Here is an 18,928-nt window from a genome sequence, read left to right as displayed (position 1 = left end):
CCCTCATCCAGTTAGCAGGTCACCACTTGATAGTCTGCAAGCAGAGGTTAGGCTCCAGCTGTTTTTAAACTTTTTTAGTCATTTTTATTGGGCTTTCTATTTTGTATTGAGTATGGCTGGCGGACTTAAAGAAACAATACAAAATAGAAAGCCCAATAAAAACGACTGAAAAAAACAGCCAGAGCCTAACCTCGCTTGAGGAGTAGCAGGTCACCACTTGATAGTCTCCAAGCAGAGAGTCAGCTAGATTTAAAAAGAGAAAAAATTTGGCCAAATAGGGACTAATAGTAATACGTTGCTTGCAAGGGGATTTCAGTCAGTCATTTTCTTTATGTCTTACGAGAAAAGATCATAGCAAGCCCTATTGAAAAAAAAATGCCTAAAAAATGTCATAAAACAGCCAGAGCCCTAACCTTTGCTTGGAGAGTTGTCTGCTTCAAAACTCAGAGAATTTAGAGAAATTTCAGTCTCAAATCAAGGTTACAAATGAAATCATTGACAGATGTACTACTAGTTATTCATTAGCCAAGTTTTGAAAATCTTGTTAGTCAAAAGTCTTGAGCACAGATTTGAAACGATGTTGAGACATGAAATCTAACTGAACAGCAGAAAACTTAGAAATACTTAGAAAAGGCCAAGAACTTGTGTCTAAACTACAGGAAAGAAGTGCAAATCCTTTAGTACAGCCAGTGCTACCCCCTGTAGTGTGGGTGTGTTGGGGGATTTAGAGGCTCCACCCACATAATCAGGATTACACAGTGATGAACACTAACTTCCCTAAACACACCCATACAGGGAGCAAGGAGGTTAATCTCCAAGCAGATGCTGGGTGGAAGATCATAGCTTTTTCTGACTCCCTGTTTTCTCTGACTCCCAGTTTTGTCTGACAGCTAACCACAATCTGAGGCAGACACTAGCTTAAGGAGGGCACATCTTTTTTTCAAAAAATAACAACCCATGGCCACTGCCCCTACCTCTACCTTTACCTTTACAATGAATGTCACATATACATGTATACTCCTGTATTAGTTAGATAAGCTATAGCACTGTAGTTATGTAGATGCCATACTTTGTACCTCGTACAATTGTTGTGCAATAAAGTTACATAAAGTTACATATAAAGAGTAATTCTTCATGATTTGTGTGATTTGTTGTCTTTGAAATCATACTAATTGTTGTCTTTTAAATCATACTTATAATAAATATCGTGCAGTGCACCATACTCCAAGTACAAGTGACACAAATCCAGTTTTGTTTGGTTCCACAACGGTCCCTCAGCGAACACAGTCTAGTGGAATGATAACCTAACATGTTAAATCGAGCATTGATCAGATTTGAAAGGTCCATGAAAACTTTGATGTCTGGCTTGTTCTATTAGAGCTTTCAAATTCTTTATTTCTGTTACCATTGAAAACATCACAATGGCATCTTCCCTAGGTACCAAATCATGCAGATGACCAGATTTGAAAGGTCCCCCAAACCAACACCAGACAGTCCTTAGATATCATGTCTGACATCTGCTCCCCTCTGAAATGATTCAGCTTCTTTGCTTCTGTTGTCTGCCATGTTTTACGCTATAATAAAAACAATAGACTCGCTTCCATTGAATGAGCTTCAGCAATGCAGATGTTTTGGCCTGGAAATCAAAGAAAAAAGGAAGGTATCAAATTCTTTTATCGGCAAGATACCCACAATGCAGACATTTTAGGGGATTATTCGATAATCCCTTCATGTGATACCTCCCAGACCCCGGGAGACACCCCGCCCATTGTCTTCCAGCCAGAAAGCGAGAGTGCTCTCCTGATGACTTTCACTGGTACATCTGCTTTATACAGAACACAACAAAGGAGCGGCACAATACAGGAGTCTCTCCCACCATCTGCACTGCCCTAAGAGACTCACAGTAGATTATACCCGCCGAGCAATTTGGGTAATGGGGTATGGGTCAGTGCCTGGCTGCTTAACGCATCATCTCCTTGTGTGGTTTAACTCATTGTAAAGTGGTGTTTTCAGCCACGAATGGGATCCAACAATGGTAGGCGGTTGTCGGATGAGCATTAGGGTACGGCTCTCGGACATCTGTTGTCACCTGGTGGTCCATTCGCAACAAAAATTATCTACGACTGAATCGTCTCCTAGATTTCGACTGTTTTTTTATCTGTCCGATACCTTTAGATTTGTTTCATAGGGCCAGTATTTCCTCAAAAGTACCCTGAGCTACTACTAGGAAACATCTAGGAAAATTAAAAAACAGCAATGTATTTTTCTCTTTTCAAAGTGTATTATTGCAGGCTGTAGCACAGGGAGAAAAGCTAACAAAAATGTGGTTTAACTCATTGTAAAGTGGTGTTTTCAGCCACGAATGGGATCCAACAATGGCAGGTGGTTGTCGGATGAGCATTTAGAGTACGGCTCTCAGATATCTGTTGTCGCCTGATGGTCCATTCGCGACTTGTCTACGACTGAAACGTTTCCTAGATTTTTGCTTGTATAAATGTATCTATCAGGTACTCTCCAAGCAGAGGTTGGTGGGGAAAATCATGACCTTTTCCTTATATGTCGTCTTTTATTATCAGCCTCCCCACCTTTAGATTTGTGTCATAGGACCAAGGCATCCTTGGTAGGACCAGTGTTTCCCCAAAGTACCCTTAGCTACTACTAGGACACATCTACAAATGCAAAAACAGCGATGCATTTTTCTCTTTTTGAAAATGTATTGCAGGTTGTTCCACAGGGAAAATAGCTATTAAACAGAAATGTCAAGATAATTGTGAATCCAAATACTGTGCTAAAAGTCAAAGTCAAAGTTGTAGTCCAAGGGAAATCTCAAAGCAGATGTAGGGTGTCAAAATCATTGCTCTTTTGCCAAGTTCTGTTACCCCAGAAAATGACCACAATACAGCCAGGTGGCTACTTAACATACTTGTTTGACCAATAGACCCCAGATTTGTAACTACACTCGTGTACGTTCTTGAAAGTACTCTCCAAGCAGAGATTGGTGGGGAAAATCGTGACCATTGGTGGGATTTAGCTGAAGGAAAAAGACAGCCTATAAAAAAATGTCAGGATTTACTCCATTAACCTCTGCTTGGAGATTACCTGGTATCCAGCTGTATCATAGCAAATTTGCGGAGAGGACAGAAGAGACTCAGGAGCTGTAATACGGCTCTGTATCTGTATCTATATAGCCGGTATAACTGCCGTTTGGCATAACACACCAGCTTTGCAGGCACGCGGTGCGGCAGCAGCTGGTTATATTACACCGAATGACCCGTCCCACCTAGCCTTTGCACATCCATCTTCAAGCGTTCTTTAAAACTACCCAGAGAAGATGCCCCTACTGTTCTGGGTGATAACAAATTCCACTCTGCGATAGCTCTGGGAAAGTATACCGATACCAGGCTAGCTTGGAAAGAGTTTCTGAAAAACCCACCCACATTCCAGACTCTGTGGGCACAACATTATTCCCATTACTGTCTGCAGGATGACAGGAAGATGCTAGCCACGGATTTAGGAAGGCTCCTGGTAGAGGAAAGGATGGAGACGGGATGTAGGAGGTAGCGACAGACTAGGGTCAAGTTCGCCAGCTACAGCTGGGGTAATTACCTTATTTTCTCAAATAAAGTATGCACCCTGATTTGGGGCAAGTCTCAGACAGATCTATGGGACTGAAAGGTATGATGAAAAAACTCAAATGAAGTATGCACCCCTTCTCAACGAACTTTGAACAGATCTTGAACTAGATAAATTCAAATTTATAATGTTTTCACCGGGTTATTTTGCATAAATCCCACTGTCATTGACTCCACAAACTTGTGAATTGCCTGCTGCAACTTATAAAAAGATGACAGAATAGTCCAAAAGTTTTGATTGAAGCTGACAAGAGCCCTGTATTGAAGAGGCGACTCCATACTCATGATTGTCTCTCACCAGAGTAAAGAAAAATAACATCATTATTGCAGAGGTTGAAAATGGTTGATAAAGTTTGTGTAAAAGGTACATGTAGGGAAAGGTGGACAACCAAGAGTACATCATGCATCATCATGCAAAGATTTGACATTTTTCCTCTCTCTTTAAGTGTTATCCGCTGCAAAAAGTCAAGTTTACTCTAGAGATTCTATGCAGTGCAGAGGAGTGACATAAGCTTGTTTGCGAGGATTAAAAAGACAGACAGTATAGACATGGAGATTGAAAATGATGACACCCTTCTGTAAACTTGAATACAGGTTAATGAAGGGTTGTGAGTTAAGGGCAATTTTTTTCTTTGCCAGACAGAGAGAGCAGCGAGGAGGAGTGACAGTATAAAGTCGTCTGTCTCTTGGAAGGATAAATGTAGACTCCAGTAGAATACTGGAGATTACAGATGATGACACCCTGGTGTATAGACTTCCCAATGAAGGGTTGGGGCCATAATCTCTGTAGCTTGCGTAGTCCAGTGGTTAACGGCCCTGACTCTCCAAGCAGAGTTTAGGCTCCGATGTTTCTTAAAAATTTTTATTAGGCTTCTATTTTGTGCCAGTTTCTTTATGTCTCACGGCCATAAAAACGTCAAATAACAACCGAGCCTAATCTCTGTTTGGAGAGTAAGCGGCCCTGACTCTGGAACTAGAATTATCCGTGAGTTGGATTCCGGCTGTGTCGCTCACCTGACATGCACGGTACCAGAAAGGATTGCAGTCCTTTAATAGGATGGGACGTTGAACCATGTCCCAGTGTTACTTGTTCTTGTCGAAAAGTCTGAAAACCATCAAGTTACATATGTGTAGACTGTTGTGACTGTAGAATTCAAACATGTAGCTATAGGGCTTATACTGCTTTTTTTGTAGACAGAAGAAAAAGTTTTTTTTTTTACATTTCAAGTCCAAAGAATCCAATCTAAGTTATTTGGATTGTTGCATGGTTGTTTGAAAACATTTTCCCTTCCTGCAAGATGCTGCTTCAATGAACACATTCAAGGTCTTGTTCTTCTTCCTGCCATTTCATGAACATGTGAAAACATGTGGTCTGTTTTTCATCTTGATGATTTAAACATTGGAGGTACACAAATTCTACGAGTAGTCATTATATCACATTATGCCACCCATTACATGCACTGACATATAGGCAGTGGCTGGGTCAGTAAGCAATGAGAATAGCAGTCGGAACATGATAGTACATTTGGCCTTTGGGGAGGTGCATTAAGTGTTTGGCAGCAGCTTACTTACCATGGGAGAAACTGCTCTCCAAGCAGAGGTTCAGGTGTGGCTTGTTGTGAAATCTTAAGTGTTTTTGTCGTTTTTTAAAATTATATTGGGATAAAAACTAAAAAGAGCTTGAAAACAAGCTATAGCTTAAACCCTGTTTGTTGGTTCTTAAATAAAAAAATAATATGTTTATGGAAAAACATAATGAAAACCAGAGGACCAGGTTTATGCCTTGGTGCACTCAGTTTTATTGAGTGAATAATGATTGGTTTATTCAGCACATACACTGTATACAAAGCCTTGCAGGCAACCTCGGTTGTCTGAATTATGCTTGTGTATACAAAATGACATAAACACATCGTTACAATTTGTAAAAAAAACAAGTATGGTTTAAAACCCATTCATGTTACAAAATTAGTTTAAAACTCTACATATAACGCTAGTTCACCTTTATCCGTAGTGTAACCTTTATTCGTTCTTTTTTAACACAATGTATTTAGGGATAGCAAGTCGACAGATGGTGGTTTCAAACTGCAATATTTTGAAAATAAAATAATTTGAAACTACTGTCCATCGACTTGATATCCCAGGATACCCTGTTTAGCAACACAACGGATATAGGATACCATACGGATAAAGGTGAACTAAGGTTATACAGAATAAAATTGCCTTGTGAGAGTGAATTCAGTCATATTTAAGTTTTCCTCCCTACCCAATGCTTTTATAACATCCGTTTGCTACATCTTCATTTTTAAAAATCTGAGAACCATGTAATTCAATTGGCATGGCCTTAACTACCATTATTGAAAGAAAATATACAAAGAGTTCTCATTATAAATTCATGTCAATTTTCTTCATTAAGCTGTCATTAAGGCCTTTATTTCATTATGTAACGAAGTGGGATGTATTTTCTGTGGTAATGACAGGTTGTAACCTTCTCCATAATGTAGGACCACGGCATTAACCCACATAACTCATCACTCGGCCCAGATAATTACATTAATTGTCCCCCGGTGGCTACTTTGGATGAAATATTAACAGGTTTAACACTTGATGAGAATTTTTTCTATCATTTATTGGAAGTTCCAACTTTGAGGTAAGCTAAGTTGAATAAGATCTTAGAATTTCTCCTCTTCATTCCTTACATGGAAACTGCAAAACTTTTGCTCCATATTTTCTCATGAAAACAGTTTAAAAACCATTTTAAAACGCTAATAATTGAGATTTTGGTTCATTACAAAAAGTTTCAAAAGAGAGGAAAGCTAGCCAGAATACATCTGACTGTCCATGAACATATTGAGCATCTAAAGCAGAGGAAGAAGAAACACATTTCATTTGCAAGTGTTCATTTAATCAAACCGAAAGAATCAGTTTGTTTCGAGAAGTCACAATGAAAATGTATTACCCCAACTTCCCCACATTCACAAACGAAAGCCACTTTCCTCAGAAAATCACAGAATCCACAAATTGTAGAAAAATGGGGCTTTTTGTCTTTTTCTGCTTACAAAAAGAAGTCAAACCCAACCTGTTTAGAAATAGTCAACACTAGTATTCAAGTTGTCTCTTTTTACAATAATATTCATCACTATCCATTGCCACATGAAACGTTAGTTCACCTTTATTCGCGCGGGTAACCTATATCCGTTGTATCCAGAGGTATCCAGAGATATCAAGTCGATGGAAGGTAGTTTCAAATTGTACTATTATACAGTACAAATACTCAAAATACAGTTTGAAACCATCATCTACTTGATTTCCCTAAATATATTGTTCTTCAAATGAGCGGATAAAGGCTACCCTACGGATAAAGGTGAAGTAACGTTATGTTCCCTATGTTTCTACCATGTACTTGCAATTAGCCTCCGGGCATAAACTTGTAAATAAACTTTCATTTCATGAACTTATAAGGGCCTGTTCACACAAGGAAAATTTCTGGTCGTCCATCTTTGGCATACATCTGTCTGTGTGTATGTGGGTTAATCTGCATTAACTGGACACTGGAGTACGGCTGCCCATGTTTTATTGAGGAAGCTGATGAGATGATGATGATGTGATAGGAGATGAGGAGGATAAGGACCAGTCGTGATGGGCACCTGTCTGGTCGATGATTTATAGAGATACAGTAACCCTTGCAAGACAGGGACCAACAGACGCTAAACCGGATAGTGACTGAGTGCGTGAGTGAGTGAGTGAAACGGGAGGGTCTTTTTAGCGAATGCCCACAAACGCCCACTCTAGAGAAGTCCGCGCTGCACGAATCTAATTTTTTTTGCTTGGAATATGTCCACGTTGTGCTCCCATGTATTAATCCTGAGTTTCAAGTCAATCCATTGACCCGAAGTGACATAAATAAAAGTTTTCGATTCTCGATGGTCTTTTTAGCGAACGCCCACAAAATGTCTTTTTAGCGAATGCCCACTATATCCACAAAAATATCGGCCGTCGCGCAACGACACCTAAACCTACCGCCACAAACATGTTCAAGATGGTGTCCCATTGATGTGTACGGAGTTTCCGTGCTTTACAAGCATTTTAAGTCCCTGCTTTTGGTCAAAATGTACGCGCCGATACTACCATACATTAACAATAGCAATTCAAAATGGCGGGCACTAGTCATGTGACCTCCTTGCGGGACTGTTCTATAAGTATCGCGGGAGGGACTGTTGTAGCATAGCTAATCATACAAACATTTTACAGTGAATTCTGAACAAGATTTTCATTTCATAGTGCTATCATCTGACTGATATTTACATTGTGGTCCTTTTTTCTGTGCTATTATTACCCAGGTTTGAGGAACTTAGTGCAAATATGGATATTGATTCACCTCAGTGCCCAATTAATGTACAAAAGGCTCAGACACATTAGTGTTATAAACCTGACTAGGGGCAGGTAACCAATACTAGAAAAACATAGCTATTTATTATTAACAATACTATTTACATTATAATAATAACTCTTCACCAAACTGGCCTTTTCTTATCTTCATTTATCACAGAAACATTGTTACAATGAGGATTTGATTAGATGAGCATCTGTTACAGTGTGCACAAACTTATTAAATACAAAAATGTATTTCATTTCACTCCCTAAATATTTTTAAAGTATTGGAAGAAGTTGACATATAAACAATATTAATTGCATTATTTGTGTGCAGTAAAATGTGACCACATGCTATCAATAGCCTAATAAAATGTTGGAACATGGCACAAGCGGGCTCCTCTTCTGAGTACAGAAAGGAAATGTTTTATAACATTTACTAGTAGTTATTACGTAGAATATTTCAACTGTAAAATGTACCTTTATTAACATTTACAAATTGTTTTTTCTCTTCTTAATAAATGACAACAATACAGGTAAGTAAGGTGTGTTTCCTTTTATAACAGGCCAGGTAAGACGCCGTACAGGTAAGTAAGGTGTGTTTACTTTTATAGCAGACCAGGTAAGACACCGTACAGGTGAGTAAGGTGTGTTTCCTTGACTACAGACTAGGTAAGACACCGTACAGGTAAGTAACGTGTATTTCCTTTGATTACAGACTAGGTAAGACACCGTACAGGTGAGTAACGTGTATTTCCTTTGATTACAGACCAGGTAAGACACCATACAGGTGAGTAACGTGTATTTCCTTTCATTACAGACCAGGTCAGACACCGCACATGTGAGTAAGTTGTGTTTCCTTTGCCTATGTACCATATAGGCCATTATACAGGTGAGTAAGGCGTCTTTCCTTTGCCTACAGACCAGATAGGGTATTATGCAGGTGAGTAAAGCAACTTTCCTTTGCCTATAGACCAGATAGGGTATTACACAGGTAAGTTAGGTGTCTTTCCTTCGCCTATATACCAGATGGGGCATTATACAGGTGAGTAAGGTGTCTTTCCTTTGCCTATAGACCAGATAGGCCATTATACAGGTAAGTAAGATGTCTTTCCTTTGCCTATAGACCAGATAGGGTATAATACAGGTGACTGAGATGAGTAAAGCAACTTTCCTTTGCCTATATACTACCATATAGGCCATTATACAGGTGAGTAAGGCGTCTTTCCTTTGCCTATAGACCAGATAGGTATTATACAGGTGAGTAACGCAACTTACTTACCTGTATAATGTCTTATCTGGTCTGTAATCAAAGGAAATACACGTTACTCACCTGTACGGTGTCTTACCTGGTATGTAGTCAAGGAAACACAACTTACTCACCTGTACGGTGTCTTACCTGGTCTGTAATCAAAGGAAATACACGTTACTCACCTGTACGGTGTCTTACCTGGTCTGTAATGAAAGGAAATACACGTTACTCACCTGTAAGGTGTCTTACCTAGTCTGTAGTCAAGGAAACACAACTTACTCACCTGTACGGTGTCTTACCTGGTCTGCTATAAAAGGAAACACACCTTACTTACCTGTACGGCGTGTTATAAAAGGAAATACACCTTACTTACCTGTATTGCTGTCATTTATTAAGAAGAGAAAAAAACAATTTGTTTGTAAATGTTAATAAAGGTACATTTTACAATTGAAATTTTCTACGTCATAACTAAATGTTATAAAACATTTCCTTTCTGTACCCAGAAGAGGAGCCCGCTTGTGCCATGTTCCAACATTTTATTAGGCTATTGATAGCATGTGGTCACATTTTACTGCACACAAATAATGCAATTAATATTGTTAATGTGTCAACTTCTTCCAATACTTTAAAAATATTTAGGGAGTGAAAGTATTTAATAAGTTTGTGCACACTGTAACAGATACTCATCTAATCAAATCCTCATTGTAGCAATGTTTCTGTGATAAATAAAGATAAGAAAAGTCCAGTTTGGTGAAGAGTTATTATTATAATGTAAATAGTATTGTTAATAATAAATAGCTATGTTTTTCTAGTATTGGTTACCTGCCCCTAGTCAGGTTTATAACACTAATGTGTCTGAGCCTTTTGTACATTAATTGGGCACTGAGGTGAATCAATATCCATATTTGCACTAAGTTCCTCAAACCTGGGTAATAATAGCACAGAAAAAAGGACCACAATGTAAATATCAGTCAGATGATAGCACTATGAAATGAAAATCTTGTTCAGAATTCACTGTAAAATGTTTGTATGATTAGCTATGCTACAACAGTCCCTCCCGCGATACTTATAGAACAGTCCCGCAAGGAGGTCACATGACTAGTGCCCGCCATTTTGAATTGCTATTGTTAATGTATGGTAGTATCGGCGCGTACATTTTGACCAAAAGCAGGGACTCAAAATGCTTGTAAAGCACGGAAACTCCGTACACATCAATGGGACACCATCTTGAACATGTTTGTGGCGGTAGGTTTAGGTGTCGTTGCGCGACGGCCGATATTTTTGGGGATGTAGTGGGCATTCGCTAAAAAGACATTTTGTGGCGGTAGGTTTAGGTGTCGTTGCGCGACGGCCGATATTTTTGGGGATGTAGTGGGCATTCGCTAAAAAGACATTTTGTGGGCGTTCGCTAAAAAGACCATCGAGAATCGAAAACTTTTATTTATGTCACTTCGGGTCAATGGATTGACTTGAAACTCAGGATTAATACATGGGAGCACAACGTGGACATATTCCAAGCAAAATAAATTAGATTCGTGCAGCGCGGACTTCTCTAGAGTGGGCGTTTGTGGGCATTCGCTAAAAAGACCATGCGAGTGAAACCAGTGTACTAGTGACCACTTCTACATAAAAAACACCTGGCCATTGATAAACAGTCAAACCTGTAATGTGTATTACTGTCCACCTCTACATAATACATCATACACAGACCTGTACTAGTGACCACATCTACATAGGGACCACTTGGTCATTGATATACAGTCAAACCTGTACAAGTGACCACCTCTACATAAGGACCACGTGGCCATTGATATATAATCAAACCTGTACTAGTGACCATCTCTACACAAGGAGGTTAAAAAGGTCTTTTTTAACCTCCTTGCTCTACATAAGGACCACCTGGCCATTGATATACAGTCAAACCTGTACTAGTGACCACCTCTACATAAGACCACCTGGCCATTGATATACAGTCAAACCTGTACTAGTGACCACCTCTACATGAGGACCACCTGGCCATTGATATACAGTCAAACCTGTACTAGTGACCACCTCTACAAAAAGACCACCTGGCCATTGATATACAGTCAAACCTATACTAGTGACCACCTCTACATGAGGACCACCTGCCCATTGATATACAGTCAAACCTGTACTAGTGACCAGCTCTACATAAAAACCACCTGGCCTTTGATATACAGTCAAATCTAGTACTACAGTGACCACCTCTACATGACAACCTGATGATATTACTGGTGTGCTAACCATTCCTTTTGCAAGCAGAAGTAATATTTTGTGTACACTATGTGACAAGACCGATTATTACATCTTGCTAAATTTCATTGGAATCCCCAACGATTCCCGACGGCAAGATCATCACATGCCCCCGGAAAATGAGAGTCGCTCACCTTTGCAGAGCTTAGCAATTTCATAGGCCATTCGTTCCCTGGGATATTCCAATTGGATTGACAGGCAGAACTGACCATCCTTCTGACAAAGCACATCCTGACAGGTGCACTGAATACAATGTACATGTACATCTGCTATAGGTATTTCTTTTAGAATATGCTCCAGAGAACTGAATGAAAGGAAGATGAAAGATTTCTTGTATGTATACAGGGCTCGAAATACCACCTGCATATGCAGGTTAGTGCAGGTAAAACTGGAGCTGTGCAGGTATTTCTGGTGTCTACCTGCACCTAACCTGCACTGGTCCATGTACTGGGTTTTATACATAAATGTCCTATAATCTAGGTGCATGTGAATTGTTCTTAGCTGCATTGGCTGTTACTACCTTTAAAGTATAAAAGAAAAATAGCAAAGATTCCTAAACAATTTTAGTATGATCCACACTTCCTAAATTCAGAGTGGTGCAGGTAAAATTTGTCTGATGCAGGTAATTTTCAATGTTACCTGCACCAGTGCAGGCATGCAGGAAAAAGTATTTTGAGCCCTGGTATACTTCCAAATCAGGTCCCGGACGGGCTGTTCGTGGAAACGAAAAATAGAAATGTATTACATAAAACTATACACAGAAATTCTCACTACTATTCTCTTTACGTCTTGTGTAGTCTGTTGTCTTTTATATCATACTTTTTGTTCCCAAAAGCTGCCCGGCCAGGCCCCAGTTTGGAAATGTGACATAGGCCTAACTAACTCTTGACAGGTGCACTGAATACAATGTACATCCAGCAGGTATTTTTTTTAAACATGAGCAAATAATATGACGTTTTGTAATATTTTATGAAAAAGAATTGCTAATCTACTATTACTTTAAAATTTTTACCTGTAATGTATGTCACAAAGTTGAGTTTTTTTTAAGTTCATGATAAAATCTTCTGATAAAGTTACATCTTTGAGCTATTTTCGTAGAATGAACTTGCACAAATTGCACACCTATATCCTTTGTTTACAATGCTGATGGGCAAGGGATGGGTGAAATAATGCCTCAGCAGCCGGACAGTCGTAAAAAAGATTATCACGTCCATAAAATCCGCCCGCAAACAAGTGTCGCAGTTGTTTCGGAATAACGACAACCTGCCGTTGTTTCTCCCCGATGACAGCATGTAATCCTGCTGTCGGCTGTTTAATTTCAAGGACCATTTCCTCCGTACCAAATGATGATGTCATCCCGGTGTGATGGAGAGATAATCCGAACATCGCAAATTAGAGCCACTTGGGAGAAGCTACAAAATTTACCAATATTCCCTCCGAAATTGGTGAATAATTCAAGTTTCCAATCTCCGTGCCTTATTTGGTGTGATAATTGTGGCATGCAGCCTCTGTGAAAATCAAGTGCCTCGATCCTATTAAAAACTGTGGCTGTTTTTTTACAACTCCTCGGCTAACAGAAAGCGGTGCTGAAACCACCCAAAATATGGTTACCAGTATTATAAAGGAAACAACAAAGCAAATGACAAAAAAGGCAAAAGTACAGGTATCGTTTTGATGTACTGAAAGATTATGTATGGCAGGCTTTGGTATGGTGGCCTCGAAAAGTTGAAATAAAATAACAAAAATAAACAACCAAGCAAACCACGGAAAAGGCAAAAGTACCAGTGTTGTTTTGATGTACCAAATGACCATGGAATGTTCAACAGTTTTTATGTATTGTTGATTTCATTTCATTCATTTTACCAGGGAAAATCACACTGAGGGTACTGCCTGCTTTTCAGGTGCCCCTGGACACATACATAAACATGCAACATGATTGGAACATACACTGAAATTGACTTAGGATTTTGTGGTAATTTTGGTGATTTGATACTCCATAAAACATACGTAAACTCTTAACTTCTGTACTAAGGGAGATGGCAACCTAAGCCCTACATACTCGGAACTGTTTCACTCTATAAGCATTGTTTATAACCTTCATCCTACTAAGGTAGCTGTAATGATCAAGTTTTATTGCAAATTCTTGCCCCTGGGCTAATTGCAGGTATGACTGTAGGGGTTAAGTAGCATAAGTGGGGTGGGGTCCAAAATGTAGAATGGTTAGCCTGCTGAGTTACCCATGCACCCCTCTAGCATAGCCTTCGTTTTCCAGAAACCTGACCCATTACTAGTATTTCATTCAATAAAAACAAAGGAATTCATATCACTGTGAAAGCTGAAAGAGGTCCATACTTTATTTGGTTATAATAAGTTTCATTTCGGCTTATGTCGGACAAACGTGTCTGTGACCGCACCACATCACTTAGGTAACTGGGTTGGGAATGGCAAGCTGGTGTAGTTTGGGAGTGAATAGGGATGGGTGGGTACCAGTACACTGGTGCAAAACCGTTTTTTCTTGTTGGACCGGTTTGGAAAAAAATGGACCTGAAAAAATGAACCCAATATTGGACCATTTAGGAAATGAACAGATTATACTGGCACTAAAGTAGCAGGCATTCACTTGCTTTGAGGCTTATTGGTCCAAGAAAATAACAAGAGCAAAGTAGAGGGTAGTTGATAGTCATTCTTAGATTCTACAGTCAAACTTGGTCTAGCTTAACAGAGGCATTGTCTACGTGAAGATAGGATACTCTCACAAACAGATTCGTTTGTAGCAAAAGAAACCATTGTTCTGAGTATCTCCCATTCACAAACAATTAGGTCCAGGTTCAGGTCCGAACCTGGACCTGATCCTCTGGACCTGAACCGGACCTGGACCTAACTTTTCTGTACCCGGGTACCCACCCCTAGGAGTGATGCATGATGAGGGTACTGAATTGTGCATACCAGGTGCTCCATCACTGTTTGTGTTGGAATGAAAGGTGTCGTCAGTTAGTAGAGAGCCAATTTACATGGTAATTAATCAGGGGGTTGGCAGGCCAGCGATGCGGTCTGGAAACAGGTGGGTCTGGTGTTAACACAGATCATGTCGATAAAGGTTAGACAGTCAGCTGGAATATTACGTAATGCGTATTTGCGTAATGTTACGTAATAATGTGTAATACAAAAGGATCAAGCAGCTAGATGAATTCTCTGTGAATATGTATAAGTTTAATCAGGCTGGTATGTCACCGAATAAAGAGACACTTTTTACACAAGGAAGTTGACAGATGCGATTGTGTAAATAAAAAAGAGTATCTTTTTTCACTGGAAGAATTCTTTGTAGATGATACAGTCAGCACCAGGGACAGGGAAACATAGTCAGCACCAAGGACAGGAAAACACAGTCAGCACCAGGGACAGGGAAACACAGTCAGCACCAGGGACAGGGAAACACAGTCAGCACCAGGGACAGGAAAACACAGTTTGAACAGAGACAGGGAAAGACAGTCAGCTCCAAGGACAGGGAAACACAGTCAGCACTAGGGACAGGGAAACACAGTCAGCACCAGGGACAGGGAAACACAGTCAGGGACAGGGAAACACAGTCAGCACCAGGGACAGGGAAACATAGTCAGCACCAGGGAAACACAATCAGCACCAGGGACAGGGAAATACTGTCAGCACCAGGGACAAGGAACACAATCAGCACCAGAGACAGGGAAACACAGTCAGCACCAGGGACAGGGAAACACAGTCAGCACCATGGACAGGGAAACATAGTCAGCACCAGGGAAACACAATCAGCACCAGGGACAGGGAAATACTGTCAGCACCAGGGACAGCAAAACACAGTTAGCACCAGGGACAGCAAAACACAGTCAGGGACAGGGAGACACAGTCAGGGACAGAGAAACACAGTCAGCACCAGGGACAGGGAAACACAGTCAGGGACAGGGAGACACAGTCGGGGACAGGGAAACACAGTCAGCACCAAGGACAGGGAAACACAGTCAGCACTAGGGACAGGTGAACACAATCAGCACCAAGGACAGGGAAACACAGTCAGCACTAGGGACAACAAAACACAGTCAGCACCATGGACAAGGAAACACAGTCAGGGACAGGGAAACACAATCAGGGACAGTGAAACACAATCAGGGACAGCAAAACACAGTCAGCACCATGGACAAGGAAATACAGTCAGGGACAGGGAAACACAATCAGGGACAGTGAAACACAATCAGGGACAGCAAAACACAGTCAGCACCATGGACAAGGAAACAAAGTCAGGGACTTGGAAACACAATCAGGAACAGGGACAGGGAAACACAGTCAGCACCAGGGACAGGGAAACACAATCAGCACCAGGGACAGGGAAACTCACTCAGCACCAGAGACAGGGAAACACGGTCAGCACCAGGGAAAGAGAAACACAGTCAGCACCAATAACAGGAAAACACAGTCAGGGGCAGCAAAACACAGTCAGCACCATGGACAAGGAAACACAGTCAGGGACAGCAAAACACAGTCAGCACGGACAGGGAAACATAGTCAGCTCCAGGGACTTGGAAACACAATCAGGACCAGGGACAGAGAAACATGGTCAGCACCAGGGACAGGGAAACACATTCAGCACTGGGGACAGAGAAACATGGTCAGCACCAGGGACAGGGAAACACAGTCAGGGACAGGGACAGAGGAAAATATGCTAATATGGGACTAGGAGTCCTTTATATCAAAGTGAGTAATAGAGTGGACAGTCAAACTCTCTTACCCAGCTCCAAAACATGCCATATTAGATCGAAGATAATTTAAATTTCCATTTTAAATGGACACAAGATGACCTGAAACAAAAGACGATCGCGCATGACATGATTCGAAATAGCTCAATTAGGCTCGCCCAGCTACATGCTTGTCACTTCGGTACCAGTCTCTTCCATGTAGACAAGCCTAATCAGTCTGGCTATTATGTACATGTACCTTACAAACCTGTCTGATGAGCGAGCTCATCTCAGTAATGGAAAAATCATTACATTTGCACGTCCCTGGTGACTCGGCCTACTTCAGGCTTGGGAGAGTAGCCAGAGGCATGGACAATTTGATTTCTGTGCCATAGAAAAAAAGGCAGAAGAATCCTGCAAAAAGAATTCAGCTTACAGATGTGCCCTATGTGTCAGAGACTGTCATTCTCGTATAGGACTGTTTAGCCACAGTCACGCTGTAAGGCTGATATTAATTAGGATTTTACCATGGTCAATATTGACCGAAGGAGGCCATATATAGAAAAAAATTTGGTTAGATTCATAAAGGCAAACTTGTCAACAGGATAGTGATAATCAAAGATTTTTACTTAGCCTGATTGAAGGCCTGGGAAAGTAGCTGGAAAAGCCAGGCTGGAAGCATGGACAATTGGATTTCTGTGCCATAGAAAAAATTTGGTTAAATTCATACAAGCAAAGTTGTCAACATTACAGTGATGATTAAAGATTTTAATTGTACATCTGTGCCAAAAGATGTTTGCTTTTAACATAACATTCTTGCATACTATGTAACATTTTATTTAACATGTATTGTTGTTAATGTCATGCCCGAGCCATATTTACATTCGATATTGGTGTTCCAACTGGTCCATATTTTCTTGTACGGCCTGGGGGTCTATGGTTTGATTTGAACAATTATAACCTGCTTGTGTGCACCGCTGTTGAAAATTCAAACAACTGTTCTTCAACCAAACTGTCACGGCATTGTTTTTTTTGTTGTCTGAATTGATGAAGCTGATGCTATGTGCATCAAATTTACGTCTTTTGCGATAAGTTGAGTTTCTTCGGTCCTGGCCCTCCCATGGCCAGGCTGTACCTCGGGCCATATGGAAAACTCTGCGTTGTATTCTTTATTCATAGTCTCCTTGATACAATTATTTTTTTGTTAGTCATACAATTCACAACCTGTATCTAATCCCTAGAGCCACTGCATAAAGAAATGTAAAATTCAATTAGTGGTTTATAGACATTGGAAACCTTTGTATTTCCATGTATGTCTGGGAGAATGAAAATGATTATCATGTTTGAGATACAGTACATACACGTGTTCAGGTCAAGTGTGTTCAATTAACATATACTTATTATTGTCATCAGGCATTTAGATACAAGCATAGACTGTATCTCCTGGGGTTTGGACATGTATAGAAGAGAATTATAATGGAATCAGACTTCCATTACAAAAGCTCAACAGGAGCATTGGAAATATTAAGAGCCCAGTTAGGCTAACGTCACATGTCCAAACCGTGGCTCAGCTGGGCTACAATGTATTTGGTGAAATGAAAAATAGAAATGTATAGTACGTAAAGATATACACGAATATTTTCTTTACATCTTGTGTACTTTGGTGTCTTTTATATCAACTTTTTGTTTCCAAAAGCTGCCCAGCCGGGCCCTGGTTTGGATTGTGATGCACTATTAAAGCCTTAGTGGCAATGCTGTGCATATATATCTCCAAGTAGATCTTCGGATAAGAATTGTGATGATTTCAGACTGGACCACAAGATCTTGCTGGGGTTGCTGTTGGAAGGTCGACTGTCAGAAAAATGAAAATCAGGAGAATTTCATAGTCTTCCCACAATAAACTTTTACGCTCAGCATTTGTCATGACATTTGGTTTTAATACCAATACCACGGTCCTCTCTAGCAGCTAAGTAAACTTGCAGTACAATTTTTGAACAACTTTTACATGTGGTAAATTTTGAAAGCAAGCAATTAGACTGACACACACAGCAACACAAATTTTTGATAATGACTAGCTTGTAGACTTCTCAGACTGCAGCCCTTTTTCTGCCCAGTCCAGTGGTTAAAAAAGATGATATTTGATAACGTGGCTGTACAGGATCATTTACCGTTGTCTCTGTTTAGGATCAATTTGTCCACGGGCATCAAGCTGTCATTGTTTCGGCCGCCCGCCTTTGTTGTGAACCAGCCGCTTGACGACAAACTGCTCCAACAACCTCCCAAACATGTAATTTCCACAGTGGGCGTATTAGCGAGGTAATTAGACATCAACAATTAGCTCCGTAGGGGGTTATTATTGAGGGTGTGGAGGTGCCTTATCTACTGACTTGCTCCTAACATGTGGTTAGGAGGGTGGGACGGTATAAATCCCTTTATTCTCGGGTCTGATAATGGGTGATTTGCGCAGTGGGTATTGTCCCAGCAGGGGGACATTAACAGACTCTTGTTGGAGGTTATTTTTTCTGAGACGATTGTGGTCGTAAATGGGGTATAGTCCAGTTGATGTAGTCTCTATACTCTCCAAGCTCTCCTACTTTTTCTAGCTTTTTTTTATGTATTCTATGCACGTTTTTTTGGGCAATCTGTTTTGTGTATAGTTTTCTTCATGTCTGCCAGCCAAACATAAAGAAAATACCAAC

General features: G+C 40.4%; 1 long non-coding RNA gene across 1 annotated transcript in view; it reads left to right on the top strand.

The window, feature by feature from the left end:
* Positions 1-18,928, top strand: part of LOC118411495 — a 71,183-nt gene that overhangs the window by 49,922 nt on the left and 2,333 nt on the right. Inside the window, exon 3 of the long non-coding RNA XR_004830681.1 lies at positions 18,414-18,545. This is a non-coding gene — a long non-coding RNA (uncharacterized LOC118411495). The remainder of the gene's footprint in view (positions 1-18,413; positions 18,546-18,928) is intronic.

Source organism: Branchiostoma floridae, chromosome 3 (assembly GCF_000003815.2).
Source record: "Branchiostoma floridae strain S238N-H82 chromosome 3, Bfl_VNyyK, whole genome shotgun sequence".
NCBI lineage: Eukaryota > Metazoa > Chordata > Leptocardii > Amphioxiformes > Branchiostomatidae > Branchiostoma > Branchiostoma floridae.
Note: the sequence above shows the minus strand (reverse complement) of the source record. Positions and strands in the feature narration are given on the sequence as shown.